General features: G+C 37.5%; 1 long non-coding RNA gene across 1 annotated transcript in view; it reads left to right on the top strand.

Annotated features, from left to right (window-relative positions):
• The window catches only part of LOC134758492 (uncharacterized), a 107,455-nt gene extending 92,060 nt beyond the window's left edge, over positions 1 to 15,395 (top strand). Inside the window, exon 3 of the long non-coding RNA XR_010133718.1 lies at positions 15,034 to 15,395. This is a non-coding gene — a long non-coding RNA (uncharacterized lncRNA). The remainder of the gene's footprint in view (positions 1 to 15,033) is intronic.
• Positions 15,396 to 16,667: the final 1,272 nt, after the last annotated feature.

Below are 16,667 nucleotides of genomic sequence, written 5' to 3'. Positions count from 1 at the left end.
GGTTTCAACGAAAGAGAATGTCAAGATTTAGAGAGTATTGTAGCTAACTGTTCAGGATCACACAAATCGTAAATGTCACAGCCAGATCCAAAATTCAGGTTTCTTGCCTGTAGTTTGGTTTCTATTAATGTTCCATTTCTCAGTGTTTACTTTGTTTTTAATAGACGGTTGATTTTACTTTATCAGCCACATACTGAAGCAAACCCACCTTTTGTGTTTGAAGATTATGCTTTAACTTTCCAATCTGTAAACCATTATCTTGTATGGGGAGACACTGGAAAAAGTTTTCCAGTTATCTCTTGGGCAGAAACCAGAGGGCCGCAGTACTCTTGGAAGCTTGAAAAGTTCTGAGTGAGAAGTCAGGATGCCTGATTTCCTCTACCTAGACTGTGCCAACGTGATATCTTGAGATTTCCCAGGCCAGCTTGACTCAATGATTCTAAGATTTAGACAGAAAAGCCCAGGCTCTTCCTTCCTTGGCTGCATTAATGGAGGAGTGGCTGAGTGTCTCAGCCTGTGTGTTGCTATCACGACATTCACTCAGTGTTGAGAAATGCCTTACAGATGCTGTGCTAGGTAAGGAGGAGCCAAATGTTTTCTAGCTCCCTTGGTCAGCCAGCACAGGATTGCCTGGGACCTTGGAGGAAAGAACTTTGCATTTATATCTGAAATATGACCTGAGCTTTTCTGTGTCTACAGCCTAAGTCTGTGTAACATTGATCGAATCTAATTCTCCCCTCAGAGCTTCACTCTGAGGGTACTGAACTCACATGGTTATTGGGGGTACTCTCTGACATAATGGGAGAATTCTTTGCCTGTTTAAGGCCGTATATTGTGGCAGAGAACACTAGTGCTTACCACAGGACTGGTTTCCTCTTTTCTCAGGCGCACAGCTAAGCCTTATCCCAGCCCTTTGCACTCATGGTAGAGCCAGTGGCAGGTGGGTAGTAGTGATGTATTCTCTTCTGCACAGTACTCGATCCTCTTTTTTTCTGTGGCTGCCTTGGAGGTCACATGGTGAAGATGGCAGTGCCACAAGATGGGAGGAATCTGAGCTCTGAATCACCTTGAAGAAGTCTGCTGGATGAACACTTGATTGCACTGTGGAGTGGGCAAGAACTCTCAGATCTCAATGGCTTAACAACAAAGCTGTGCTTGTTATATAGATGATAGCCTCCCTTGACTAACAAAATTGTTAATACAACCTAGCCGAAAAAAGCACATGAATGAAGACTTCTCTCATCTTCCCATAGCTTTCTATCTCTATCCCTCTGCTGTTAGGAGTGATTCTGAAAAGAATACTCAGAACTTACAGATGATTTTAATTTTTGTGTGTCTTTATCCAAGTGGTTCCAAAATCCACCCCACTTCCCAGCACCATTGCTATTTAAAAGGCAAACAAACTTACTCTGTGACCTTAGGAAGGTCATCTTACCGATGAGGAAACTGGTGCTCAGAGAAGCCAGGTTATTAGGTTGTGGTGAAGATTAAATGAGATCATGAATATGAAGCAAGGAGCACAGTGGCTGGCACATACAAAGTGCTCAATAAATGTCAGTCCCGACATTCTTCATTCTCCCCGAAGAGCAGAAGACTTTGTTTGCTTCCTGTCAAAAGAATCACTGAGCACAGGGAGTGGTAGTTCAGGGGTGAGGTAAACAATTCCTGATCCTCTTATCCCAACTGCAGCCCTGTATAAAATCTCATTTTTGTTTTTTTTGAGGCACCTCAGACTGGAGCAAGTATTGTTTTTCTAGCCTTGGCTTTTTGGACAAATAGCTGCTATTCTTCTCTGGGCTTTAGTTTCTCTTTAGAATAGCAGGGCTGGACTAAATGAACTCCAAGAGCCCTCTAGCTCTGCCAGTGTGGAATTCCAACTTAATATGAGAAGACTGAACGACTGTGGAGAGAAAGGATAGGGAATGGGTTGGAATAGAGGCTTAGCTGTATCACATAGCATGTCCCAAAGGACATAAGCCATGCTCCACGGTCATCCAGAACAGATTTATGGTCTTGAAGTTCATAAATAATCTCTGGATGGTGGAATCATTTAAATACCAGTGACATTGGATGCCGCAGTAGGGGACCAAGCCCATTCTTCTTAGAAACTAATGTTATTGTGAACTTTTGCAGGATTGGATTCACACTTGCTTTCTTTTCCTTTTTTGTCTTTTCTTCTTCCTCCTCCTTCTACTTCTTCTTTCTTCTCACTCTGTCTCTCCTGGCTCTCCTCTTTTCCCCTCTCATCCTTCCCTTTCTTCTTCCCTCTTTTCTACTCCGTTCTATTTTCTCACTCCTGATTTGCTACCGAAAACTAACAAATTTCCCATATTTAAATAACTTTACTTCTTTCACTTCTTTTTGACACATGTGCTTTATTATCTGGGATTCAAACCAACTTATTTAGTTTATATATTTTTCTCATATTTTATTTAGCCTTAGCCAAACACTGGATGGGGGTTAGGGTAAAGAATTGTGTCACTTTTTGGTTAAACAATCTTGGTGACCTAATAACAACACTGATAATAGACTGACTGGTTTATAAATTCAGGAGAGTGCCAGGCGCCACAGTTTTAACTATTATACTATTGCATACAGTTGAGGTTATTGCAGAAAGAGATTATGGTAGGGAGCAGTTCTGGGAAATTCTGGGAAAAAACAAGCTGAAGACAAATAGCTCTTTCCAACGCTGTTTACAGTCTTTAGGATGATTACAAATTCCAAGTTTTTGGGGACAAAATCATTAACTCTGACATTCCAATCAACCTTGAAATTAACTCTAATCTGAAACTTAGCCACTGAGCAGACGTTTTTTGATGTGCAATCATGTACTTTTTTTCCTGGGGTAGAAAATTGAGAGCACAATTTGAAATCATATGGACAGTGTTATAACATTTTATTCCCAAGATGGCCTTAATTACAATTACAGGGACATATAGAGATTTCACCTATATTAGGTCTATTTCCTACCCTACTCATTATATATTGGTTGAATATTTTAACTAGAAATAACACCGCAAAAAGAAAAAGAAATAACACCGTGAATTCTTAGCACAGTGCCCAGAAATGCTTTTGTGTACAAAAAGTCAAATAATTTTATTTTCTCAGCCACTCTGTAGCATAGGTATCACTATCACCATGTAGAGATGAAATTGCAGTACTTTTGGACTTCAAAGTGGTAGAAACAAAGATTTGATTCCTGTTCTTTGATTCCAAAGCTTCTCTTTCTACTCTTGTGCCCAGAAATTATTTCTACTCACTATTGTTTTGGCTACCTCAAATCAACACCAATGTCTTTTTTTTTCTTGTAAAATACAAAAGCTTAAAGAAGATAAAACTTTGTAGAAAGGAATGCAATAATGTAAGTTTCTATTTTTCCTTTTATAAAATTTTTAAAAATTTTAATTTGTTTTTGTTTGAGACAGGGTCTTACTTCATCACTCAGGCTATAGTGCAGTGGTGTGTTTACAGCTCACTGCAGCCTCAACCTCCTGGGCTCAGGTGATCCTCCTGCCTCAGGCTCCTGAGCAGCTAGGACCACAAGTATGTGCTACCACACTCATATAATTTTTAAAAATTATTATTTGTAGAGACAGGGTCTCACTATGTTGCCCAAACTGGTCTTGAACTCCTGGGCTCAAGCAATCCTCCTGCCTTGGCTTCCCAAGGTGCTCGGATTATAGGCGGGAGTCACTGTGCCGGGCCTTCCATTTTTCATTAAGAAAGTATTTCATGGTTTTCTTCATTTATTCCCAATAAACTGCTATCTTGCCTTGTTACAATTTTAGTTGATTTGTTCTCTTTCTTTTGAATCCTCCACTCTATGTCTGTAAGTACCTTGAGGAAAGAGGAGCTCCATTTGCTGTTCTCTATCCAGTGCTCAGCCCAGTGTCTGACATCTGCTGGGTGCTCATGTACTGAGTACCCCTACTACGTGATTACCCTTTAACTCGTATTTGCTTTCCACATGTGATCATGCAAGATCGAGAAGACGACAGACCAGTGAATGTAGTTGGGGAGAGAGGATTAAAGCCTGTCACAAAGAATTAAAGATAGAGGGCACAGTGAATATTTCAGCTCATTTTCCACCAATGGGTGGAAAATATGTGAAGGGGCTGTGTTGGTTCTTCCCTGTTAGTCCCTCAAGATATGCTCTCTGCTCTTCTCTGATTTGCTCTGAGCCCCCAGACTCTGGTCCCTATGGAATGTATCACCCAGGTTCGTTCTTCTTTGTTTTCCAGTTGAGTTTGTCCAGTGAGTGCTGCAGGATACTGGAGGGAGGACAAGAGAGAGGAAGGTGTGAGTACTCAATCTTTCAACTTCCGCTCTACCTCACTGTGGTTGCATGTGTTTGGCAGTGGCTGCATCCCTTTCCAACAGCAGCCCTGGTGGGGCAGCCCCTCTTCCTGATCTTCCAGACTCACTGGGCAATGTTGGTCCCTCTCCTTGTCCCTTTAGCCATTGGAGGGGTCATAGCTCTTTGCCATCATTGGTGTCTGGGTATGTTACTATCTCTTGTTGGTTCCCTTGACACTGTCCACACTTCTGTAAATAATCTCTTCATTAAGTTTCCTTCAGTTAAACATAGTGGGTGTTCTGTTTCTTGTCAGACACTGACTGATAGAAGGAACAATGGACTGTGGATAATTACAGATGACGTGTTAACACAGGATATTCAAATAGAGCCTTCTCCTGAAACCAGGGATGTGTCTGCTTAAGTGATAGGAAATATACAAGCAGAGACTGCTGGCTTGGCATTATGGTTCTGAAGCCCTCCTCCCATTATTCACTCATTCATTCATGCTTGTTCAGTTAGCCAGTGAATATTTATTGGTGGTCACTATGTGTCAGGAAGTCTTCTAGACTCTGAAGTTAGATGACGAATAAAACTGACAAAATAGCTGGCTGATTGGAGTTTACATTCTATTGAAAGAAGACAGTTATTTATTGTTTCAGGTGTGGATACAAGCTACGAAGTAGAAGAGGATAGACATTAGGGTTGTATGGCTCTATGTTTGCTTAAAAAATTAATCCCCAGAACAAATGCTTTTTAATTTGTATTTGGCTCACTAAAACACGACTCTACAAAGGGTGAAAACTTTGGTTTTCACCAAAATGGGTTTCTCATTTTTGCTCCTGTAAAGTGTGTTGGTTTCTTAGAATGTTCCATGAAGAAAATCAAGTTTTCATAAAATAATGGACTGAGTTTGACATAAGCTGTTGTTCAGCTGAAGAGATTGACTCACATTTTATACCCAGAATGTCAGATCCAGAAAATAAAAATATGTGGGAAGTGCCTGGTAGAGCATTGACCAGACAGTACACATTGAACAGGTGTTATTATGTAATCCTTATATCAGCGTATAAGGTAGGTAAAAATGATTATATCTTGCTTTATGAATGACAAAAATGAAGCTCAAGGAGATTCAGAGGAAAGGGAGTAAAAAAAAAGCTTTGAAGTAAGATATATGTGACAGATGATGCTAACATAAACAACACCCATGAGCACATTCAGAACTGTTTGGTTCTCTGTAAACTTCACGAAATACCATCATTTTTGTTACCACATAAATTAGCATTTGAGTATCTAAATGAAAAAATATAGAAATATTTGAATCTACTTTAATTCATAAAAATGTATAAAACACTCACAATCACTGTTTTTTTAATCAATACTCATAACGAATGACTTAAAACAAGCCCCATAGCTGATCCCAAACACTGTGTAATTGTGCTACTGGGGAGAAGCATTACAAGTGATGATGTAGCTCAATGGTTCCCCAATTTTTCTTTACCAAAGACCTATTTTATTTTTTTCCCAGTAGTTGTCAATTTTTAAAAATAATTTCATAAATTTTCATTGTTAATCAGAAAAAAGTTAAAGAGTGCAGAATGAGTATTTACTTTAATACTTCTTTAATCTTGCTTGCAAAAATTTCAGTACTTGAAACAAACACAGATAGGTTGAGAAGCCCTCATACTTTGTATGAACAATTATTAATGTTTATGAGAAGCCTTTGTGAATTGTTATTGCCCGCTTCTTTTTTCTTTTAAGTTTTATTTCAATAGCTTTAGGGGTTATAAGGAGTTTTTGGTTACATGAACAAATTGTATAGTGGTGGAGTCTAGACTTTAAGTGTACTCATCACCCAAATAGTGTACATTGTAGCCAACCAGTAATTTTTCATGCCTGACCCTGCTCCCACCCTCCCCACTTCTGAGTTTCTAATGTCCGTTCTACCACTCTGTATGTCTTTGCATCATTGCCCATTTAAGATTTTTTTAAAAAATAATTTCAACGTTTATTTTATATTCATTGGGTACATGCACAGGTTTGTTACAGGGGCATATTGTACGACAGTGAGGTCTGGGGTATTAATGGTTTTGTCACTCAGGTAGTGAGCATAGTACCCAATATGTAGTGTTTTAGCCCTTTTCCCCCACCACACTCCCATCTTTAGTAGTCCCCAGTGTTTATCCCCAGTTATTTTTCCCATCTTTATGTACAGTATACCCAATGTTTAGCTCCCATTTATACATGAGAACATGTGGTATTTGGTTTTCTGTTCCTGTGTAAATTTGCTTAGGATAATGGTTTCTAGCTGCATCCATGTTGCTGGAAACACATGATTTCATTATTTTTATGGCTGCATAGTATTCTATGGTGTATAGGTACCACATTTTATTTATCCAGTCCACACCGATGGGCACCTAGGTTGATTCTGTGTCTTTGTTAGTGTGAATAGTGTGGCAATGAACATACAAGTGCATGTGTCTTTTTGGTAGAGCACTTTGTTTTCCTTTGGGTATATAGTCAGTAATAGGATTGCTGGGTCAAATGGTAGTTCTGTTTTAAGTCCTGTGAGAAATATTTAAATTGCTTTCCACAGTGACTGAACTAATTTACACTCCCATCAACAGTGTGTAAGTGTTCCCTTTTCTCTGCAGCTTTGCCAGCATCTGTTCTTTTTTGACTTTTTAATAATAGCCATTCTGAGTGGTGTGAGATGGTATCTTATCTGGTTTTAATTTGCATTTCTCTGATGATTAGCGATGTTGAACTTTTTTTTATGTTTGTTGGCCGCTTGTAGGTTTTCTTCTGAGAAGTATCTGTTCATGTCCTTTGCCCACTTTTTTTTTTTTTTTTGAGTCGGAGTCTCGCTCTATCACCCAGGCTCCAGGCTGGAGTGCAGTGGCGCGATCTCAGCTCACTGCAAGCTCCGCCTCCTGAGTTCACGCCATTCTCCTGTCTCAACCTCCCGAGTAGCTGGGACTACAGGCGCCCGCCACCACGCCCCGCTAATTTTTTTTTTTTTTTTTTTGTATTTTGTTTAGTAGAGATGGGGTTTCACCATGTTAGCCAGGCTGGTCTCGAACTCCTGACCTCGTGATATGCCCACGTCGGCCTCCCAAAGTACTGGGATTACAGGCGTGAGCCACCGAGCCTGGCCCTTTGCCCACTTTTTAATGGGGTTGTTTTTTTGCTTGTTGAATTGTTTAGGTTCCTTAGAGATTATGGGTATTAGACTTTTGTCTGATGCATAGTTTGCAAATATTATCACTCATTCTGTAGATTGTCTCTTTACTCTGTTTATAGTTTCTTTTGCTGTGCAGAAGCTCTTTAGTTTAATTAGGTCTTGCTTATCAATTTCTATTTCTGTTACAATTGCTCTTGAAAAGATTTAGCCATACATTATTTGGCAAAGCTGATGTCCAGAATGGTATTTCCTAGGTTTTCTTCTAGGATTTTTATTGTTTGAGATCTTATATGTAAGTGTTTAATCCATCTTGAGTTATTTTTTTGTGTATGGTGAAAGGTAGGGCTCTGTTTTCATTCTTCTGTATATGGTTAACTAGTCTTTACAGCACCTTTTATTGAATAGGGAGTCCTTTCCCCATTTCTTATTTTGTTGATTTTTGTCAAAGATCAGATAGTTGTAGGTGTACAGCATTATTTCCGAGTTTTCTATTCTGTTCCATTGGTCTATGTGTCTATTTCTGTACCAGTCCCATGCTGTTTTGGTTACTGTAGCCTTAGAGTGTAGTTTGAAATTGGGTATTGTGATGCTTCTGGTTTTGTTCTTTTTGCTTAGGATGGCTTTGACTGTCAGGGCTCTTTTTTGGTTTCATATAAATTTTAGAATAGTTTTTTTCTAATCCTGTGAAAAATGACATCAGTAGTTTGATAGGAATAACATTGAATCTGTAGATTTCTTTGGGCAGTATTAACATTTTAAGATAATGATTCCTTTAATCCATGAGCATGGAATGGTTTTCTACTTGTTTATGTCATCTGCGATTTCTTTCAGTCGTGTTTTGTAATTCTCTTTACAGAGATCTTTCACCTCCTTGGTTAGCTGTATTCCTAGGTATTTTTATTTGTGGCTATTGTAAATGGAATTGAATTCTTCTTAAATTTTTTTAAATTTCAATAAAAGGTTTTTGGGGAATGGGTGGTGTTTGGTTACATGGATAAGTTCTTTAGTGGCGATTTCTGAGATTTGGTGCACCCATCACCTGAGCAGTGTACGTTGATACCCAATAGGAATTTCATTCTTGATTTGGCTTTCAGCTGGAATGTTATTGGTGTATAGAAATGCTGCTGATTTTGTACATTGATTTTTGCACCCTGAAACTTTTCTGAAGTTGTCAATCCATTCTAAGAGCCTCTTGGTAGAGTCATTAGGCTTTTCTAGATACAGAATCATATCATCCATGAAGAGAGATAATTTGACTTCTTTTCCTATTTGGATGCCTTTTCTTTGTCTTTCCTGATTGCTCTGGCTAGGATGTGCAGTACTATGTTGAACAGAAGTGGTGAGGGTGAGCATTCTTGTCCTGTTCCTGTTCTTAAGGAGAATGATTCCAGCTTTTGCCCATTCAATATGATGTTGGCTGTGGGTTTGTAATAAATGGGTCTTATTTTGAGACATGTTCCTTCAATGCTTAGTTTGTTAAGCGTTTTTTTTTTTTAATCATGAAGGGATGTTAAATTTTATCAAAAGCTTTTTTCTATGCCTATTGAGATTATTGTATGGTTTTTGTTCTTGATTCTGTTTATGTGGTGAGTTACATTTATTAATATGCATATGTTGAACTATCCTTATATCCCAGATATAAAGCCTACTTGATTGTGGTGAATTAACTTTTTGATGTGCTGCTGGATTCAGTTTGCTAGTATTTTGTTGAAGATGTTTGCATCTATGTTCTTCAGGGATATTGGCCTATAGATTTCTTTGTTTTGTCTTTGTCAGATTTTGGCATTAAGGTGATATTGGTTTTGTAAAATGAGTTAGAGAGGAACCTCTCTTTTTTGCAATAGTTTCAGTAGAATTAGTACCAGTTCTTTGTATGTTTGGTAGAATTTGGCTATGAATCCATGTGGCTCAGGGCTTTTTTTGTGTGTTTGGTAGGTTTCTAATTACTCATTTAATTCTGGAACTCAATATTTGTCTTTTCAGGGTTTCAGTTTCTTCCTGCTTCAATCTTAGGAGGTTGTGTGTTTCTAGGAAGTTATCAATTTCCTCTAGATTTTCTAGTTTTTGTGCATAGAGGTGTTCATAATTGTCTCCCAAGATCTTTATGTTTTTGTGGGGTCGATTATAATGTCACCTTTGTCACTTCTGATTGTGCTTGTTTAGATCTCTTTTTTTGTTGTTGTTGTTAATATAGCTAGCAGTCTATTGATCTTGCTTATCCTAAAACCAAAACACAAATTTTTGGTTTTACTAGATGAATTTTGAGTTCTCAATTTCATTTTGTTCTACTCTGATTTTTGTTATTTCTTTTCTTCTTCTACCTTTGAGGTTAGCTTGTTCTTGTTTTTCTAGTTCCTCTAGGTGTGATGTTAGATCATTGATTTGAGATCTTTCTAACTTCTTGATGTAGATGTTTAGTGCTATAAGCTTTCCTCTTAGCACTACTTTTGCTACATGCCAGAGATTTTGGTATGTTGTGTCTCTGTTTTCATTGATTTCAAATATTTTTTTATTTCTGCCTTAATTTCATTGTTTACCAAAAAGCTACTCGGAGCAAGTTATTTAATTTCCATGTAATTATGTGGTTTTGAGAGCTCTTCTTAGTATTGATTTCTATTTTTATTTCACTGTGGTCTGAGAGTATGGTTGACATTATTTCAATTTTGTTTTATTTCTTGAGACTTGCTTTACAGCCAGGCATGTGGTCAATCTTAGAGAATGTCTTGTGTGCAGATGAGAAAGAATGTGTATTATATGGTTGATGGGTATAGTACTCTGTAGATGTCTATTAGGTCCGATTGGTCAAGTGTCAAATTTAAGTTCAAAATTTATTTGTTAATTTTCTGCCTTGATGATCTGTTTAATGCTATCAGTAGGTTGTTGAAGTACCCCACTATTATCATGTGGCTATCTAAGTCTTTTTGTAGGTCTGGACATACTTGTTTTATGAATCTGGGTGTTTCAGTGTTGAGTGTGTATGTATTTAGGATGGTTAAGTTGTCCTGTTGAATTGAACCCTTTGTCATTATGTCATGCCCTTCTTTGTCCTTCTTTACTGTTGTTGGTTTAAAGTCTGTTTTATCTGGTATAAGAATAGTGACCCTGCTCTTCTTTTTTTTAAATAAATATTTGAGTGACAGATTTTTCTCCAACTCTTTACTTTGAGCCTGTGGGTGTCATTACATGTGAGATGGGTTTCTTGAAGACAGACGATGGATGGGTCTCATTTTTTTTTTTGATCCAACTTACTACTCCATGCCTTTCAAGTGAGGTGTTTAGCTCATTTGTTATAAATTCAAGGTTAGTATTGATATGTGAGGTTTTGATTCTACTGTGAAATTGTTAACTGGTTGCTTTGTAGTTTCTATTGTGTAGTTGCTTTACAGGGCCTGTGGGCTATGCACTTAAGTGTATTTTTGTGGTAACAGCTATTGTTCTTTTGTTTTCATGTTTAGAACTTCCTAAGGATCTTTTGTAAGGCTGGTCTAGGGGTAATGGAATTCCCTTAGTGCTTGCTTGTCTGAAAAAGTTTTTATTTTTCCTTTACTTATGAAACTTAGTTTGATGGGATGTAAAATTCTTGATTGGTATTTCCTTTCTTTAAGAATGCTGAAAATAGGTCCCAATCTCTTTGGGCCTGTAAGTGTATATCTAGATGTTAAATTGCTTGGCCATTGACTGTGCATTCTTTCAGCCTTAATAGACTCTTCTAGTTTTCCGAAGACAGATTACACCACTACCAGCAGTGCATAAAAGTTCCAGCTGCTCTACACTTTTGGAAATGCATGGTATTGTCATTTAAAACAAATTTTAGTAATTCTTGTGGATATGTAGTGACACCTCATTGTGCATCTCATTGTGGTTTTAATTTACATTTCTTGATGGCTACTAATGTTGAACGCGTGCTAATGGCCATTTGAACATCCTCTTTTATGATATGCTTCTTTAAGTCTTTTCACTGACTTAAAAATTGTGCTATGTGTCCTATTCTTATTGATTTATAGGAATCCTTTAATTTTTTATTATAAATCTTTTGTTGGATAGGTGTAGTTTAAATATCTCTCCCTACTTTGTTGTCTTTTCAATGTCTTAATGGTAACTTTCAATGAACAGAAAAGTGTTAGTATTACTAAAGTCATATATATGCATCCTTTATTTTTAGTGTATTGTGTTCTATTAAGGAAATATGTACCTACCTCAAGGTCATAAATATATGATTGTAGGTTATCTTCCAGAGGCTTTATTTTTTACTTATCGCATTACGTCTACAATCCATCTGGGATTGAATTTTTTGTTAAAGGTTTATTTTTCTCTGTATTAGTATTCAATTAATTCTGGACAATTTTTTTAAATTATTACACTTTAAGTTCTAGGGTACATGTACACAATGTGCAGGTTTGATACATAGATACACATGTGCCATGTTGATTTGCTGCACCCATCAATTCATCATTTACATTAGGTATTTCTCCTAATGCTATCCCTCCCCCAGCCCCTCACCCCCCAACAGGCCCCGGTGTGTGATGTTCCCTGCCCTGTGTCCAGGTGATCTCATTGTTCAATTCCTACTCATGAGTGAGAACTTGAGGTGTTTGGTTTTCTGTCCTTGTGATGGTTTGCTGAGAATGATGGTTTCCAGCTTCATCCACGTCCCTGCAAAGACATGAACTCATCCTTTTTTATGGCTGTATAGTATTCCATGGTGTATATGTGCAACGTTTTCTTTAACCAGTCTGCAACTGATGGGCATTTGGGTTGGTTCCAAGCCTTTACTATTGTGAATAGTGCCACAATAAACATATGTGTGCATGTGTCTTTATAGTAGCATGATTTATAATCCTTTCAGTATATACCCCGTAATGGGATTGTTGGGTCAAATGGTAATTCTAGTTCCAGATCCTTGAGGAATTGCCACACTGTCTTCCACAAAGGTTGAACTAATTTACACTCCAACAGTGTGAAAGTGTTCCTATTTCTCCACGTCCTCTCCAGCATCTGTTGTTTCCTGACTTTTTAATGATTGCCATTCTCACTGGCGTGAGATAGTATCTCATTGTGGTTTCGATCTGCATTTCTCTGATGGCCAGTGATGATGAGGAGCGTTTTTTCATGTGTCTGTTGGCTGCACAGATTCTTCTTTTGAGAAGTGTCTGTTCATATCCTTTGCCCACTTTTTGATGGGGTTGTTTTTTTCTTGTAAATTTGTTTGAGTTCTTTGTAGATTCTGGATATTAGCCCTTTGTCAGATGGGTAGATTGTAAAAAGTTTCTCCCATTCTGTAGGTTGCCTGTTCACTCTGATGGTAGTTTCTTTTTCTGTGGAGAAGCTCTTTAGTTTAATTAGATCTCATTTGTCAATTTTGGCTTTTGTTGCCATTGCTTTTGGTGTTTTAGTCATGAAGTCCTTGCCCATGCCTATGTCCTGTAATTCAGGACAAATTATTAAAAACAACAGGGTTTTCCCAGTACACTATAGTCAACTTTGATATAAATCATATGACCATATGTGTATATATCTGTTTTTGGAATTTTTTGTTCCATTGGCTGTTTGTCTATTACTGCACCAGAACCACACTTGTTTTATTTAATGTAGATTTAGAATATGTAGAGTAAATACTCCAAGTTTATTCTTCCTTTTCCAAGTTATATTTGTTTGGTTTGGCTGTTTGCATTTTTATATACATTTTAGCATCGCTCATTAATTTCATGTAGTGAGCTGTGTCAGGACTTTACCTAAACCTCTTGCATCTCTTTTGCTTTTTACTTTTTACACCCCCCACTCTGTAGTTTCTGTGCATGTTTACTTTCTAGTGCCTGAACCTGTGATTCTCACTGAAGGACTCCCTAGGAGCTACTGGAACCACTTTGCCCAACTGTACAAAAAGCAGGACATGCCTGAGAGTTTATGCACTTCTGGGCAGATCTTAGCAATGACTAACTGTTGTAGGAGTATGAAAGCCCAGTTTATTTGCCTTGAAGGAGGAAAGCTCTGAAGTGCAACTTACACCTGCGCTCCCTTGTCAGATCAGGCTGAAATAAAAAGTTTGCTTGCTTTTCTCCCATTCCATGTTCTACTTGCCCACTTTCTAATTAGTTTTCTCTTTGAGAACATTTCCTTAGTAAAGTACTTGAATACAAATCCTCATTACACAGTCTACTTCTGAGTAATCCAAACTGATATTCCAGGAAAAAGCTTCTGGAATTTTTGATTGGGATTGCACTGAATATATAGATCAAACTGAGGAGAACTAACAGTATTAAAATATCAAGTCTCCCAATCTATGAACATGGTATATCCTTCAATTTATAAAGATCTTTAAATTTTCTCAGTAATATTTTATAGTTTTCTATATAAAGTCATACTCTACATAATGACTTTTTGATCAAAGATGAACCAAATATATGAGGATGGTCCTATGAGATCATAATGGAGCTGAAAAATTCCTATTACTTAGTGATGTTGTAGCCATCATAACATTGTAGCACAATTACTTTATGTTTTCGTAACTTTAGTGTAGCCTAAAAGTATAGTGTTTTTAAAGTCTACAGTAATATACAGTAATGTCCTAGGCCTTCATGTCCACTTACCATGCACTCATTGACTCACCCAGAGCAACTTCCAGTCTGAAAGCTCCTTGTACAGTAAATGCCTTATACAGATGTGCCATTTTTAATCTTTTATACCACATTTTTACTGTGTATTTTCTATGTCCAGATATGTTTAGATACACAAATACTTATCATTGTGTTACAATTGCCTACAGTATCAGCACAGTAACATGCTGTCCAGGTTTGTAGCCTAGGAGCAATAGGATATACCATGTAGCCTAGCTGTATAGTAGGCTATACATCTATATTTTTAATTTTTAAAAAAAATTTACTTTTAATGTATATTGACTAGATGTATGGTAGACTATACATCTGTATTTTAAAATTTATTTTTAGATTTTTTTAAAATTTATTTTTAATTGTATGTTGACCTTATGAACTTAGTGGTCTTACTGGATTCACATCACTTCTAATAATTCATCCACATATTTAGATTTTCTACATGTACCACATATACCATTATGTCACTTGTGTATAATAACAATCTTATTTATTCCTTTGCCATTCTTATCCCTTTTTTGTTGTTCCTCTTGAGTTATTGCACTGGCTAGAACCTTGCAGTACAGTACTGAGTAGAAGAGGTGACAGAACAAACAGCAAATTTCACTCACTCCACTGGACATCATGAACATATGATTTCCTGATTTCCAGAGTTCAAACTATCAGCTTAGAGATATTGGAGGAATAATGTATAATCCCAGTTATAATAAACATCAATTTTATGCATTGACAAGAATTTGGCATCATCCTGTGAAATGTGTTATATGTATAGTCACTTAAGAACCACTGACCCAGTGTATTTACCAATTAGTGTATTTACCTTCATATTTACCAATCAGTTAACTTTCAGAGATTAGGGGTGAGGCTTTTGTGTTGTTTAATTTTGATAATATTATAGTGTTCAATATTTTTGCCCAGCCAATTTATTTATCTTCTCTCTTCTACAGTGTTCCCAAGAGAACTACACAAACAATGACTGAATGAAGAGCAAATAATTATTACATTAACAATTGTCTAAGTACTCTATTTTCTAATGCAAGACCATCTTCCACAAGAAGCCCTTCATTGACCTGCTCAGATGAACTCAGCTATGTGACCTGCAAGTTTATTCTTCCACTTATTACACTTACTTTATCACTATTTGTTCAGTGACTTCCCCAGGAGCAATTAAAGCAGAAACCATGCATGTCTTATTTGTTCAGTATTCTGTCCTAATATCCTGGCAAGTATATGTCATAGAGCTACTATTTATTGATTCTTAACTAGTATAAGAGTTAGATGTCTAAAATGTGACTCCACCTACATGACACAAACCCCCCATTTCACTCATTTATTCAGTCATTAAATAAATATTTCAGATATGTCAATATCTGCCAGGACTCTTACTAGCCATTTGTTACTCAATATTTTATTTAACTTTCTCAATATTCCTGCAAAGTCAATATTTTTACCTCTATTTGATGATGAGTAAACTGGGGCTAGAGTGGCAGAGCTCATATCCAAGTTCAAATCTGTTTGAATTCAAAAGTGATGTTTTACACAAAACCTAATTTAGACTAAAAGAAAGAATGTGGTGGAGAGCAAGCCTAATGGAGGCGTGGCCACTGTACTGGAAGATCTGAAGGGCTGGCATGTGGCACCAAAAGAAACTATTATGTATGGCTTCAGAAAGCAAAACTGTAACCCATCAGTTACAAGCTCTAGATTTCAGAAAATGGGAAGAAATTTCTGAAAAGAATCATTCAATAGGAGAATTATCAGCTTTATGTATTGCTTCAGAAAGCAAAACTAACCCATCAGTTACACACTCCAGATTTCATAAAACAAAACAGGAAGAAATTTCTGGAAATAATTGTTCAATAGGAGAATGATCAGCTTTTGTGCTATGAGCACCTTGTGCTATTATTCTGGCATAGACTCAGTACCAAGGTATGAATACCATGGGTTACTCTAACATCAACCCTGCTTTTTAGCAGATAATGGTCTTGAGGAGGAGCAGTACATCATGCCCCAGTTAGGCATTTACTAATTTGCTGCTTGAGAGGGCAGTCCAAAGCATGACAGAAGCATAGAAGTAGCAGTGCCCGACAACTCCTCTGCAGAGCCTTCCTGGAGAAATCTAAACATAGTTAGAGAATGTTCTTACATAAAAAGTAGAAGATTTTTATGTAGAGAAGAAGAAAAGGGCATTTCAGGCAGAGGGAAAGGCATGTGAAGAAGCCCAGATGCTAAGGAGCTTGCAGGGTGTAGGGACAGAATGCCAGTAGTTTAGTTGGGCTAAGGCTAGTGTGCAGTGATGGGGTAGTGACCTGGAGAAGGGAGCCAGGGAAGGCAGCAGATCATGAAGGACCTTGAAAACCCCCAGTGGAGCTTGGGCTTTTCTTTGAGTTCCACAAAGTGAAATTCTAAGCTGAGGCTTGCCCAGAACTGCCAGTCCATCTCCTTCATGCCTCCCAGTGTCTCTTAGCTAGTCCGACTTCTGGCCCCAGTGCGGAAAACATGTTAATTAGTGATGAAAACCCCTCAGCTCTCCAGGCTGGTAAAGGCTTCCTGGGAGCACTTTGCAGAAAGAAAGCTTGGC

This window comes from Gorilla gorilla, chromosome 1 (assembly GCF_029281585.2).
Source record: "Gorilla gorilla gorilla isolate KB3781 chromosome 1, NHGRI_mGorGor1-v2.1_pri, whole genome shotgun sequence".
NCBI classification, from domain to species: domain Eukaryota; kingdom Metazoa; phylum Chordata; class Mammalia; order Primates; family Hominidae; genus Gorilla; species Gorilla gorilla.
This window is presented reverse-complemented; position numbering and strand designations above follow the sequence as displayed.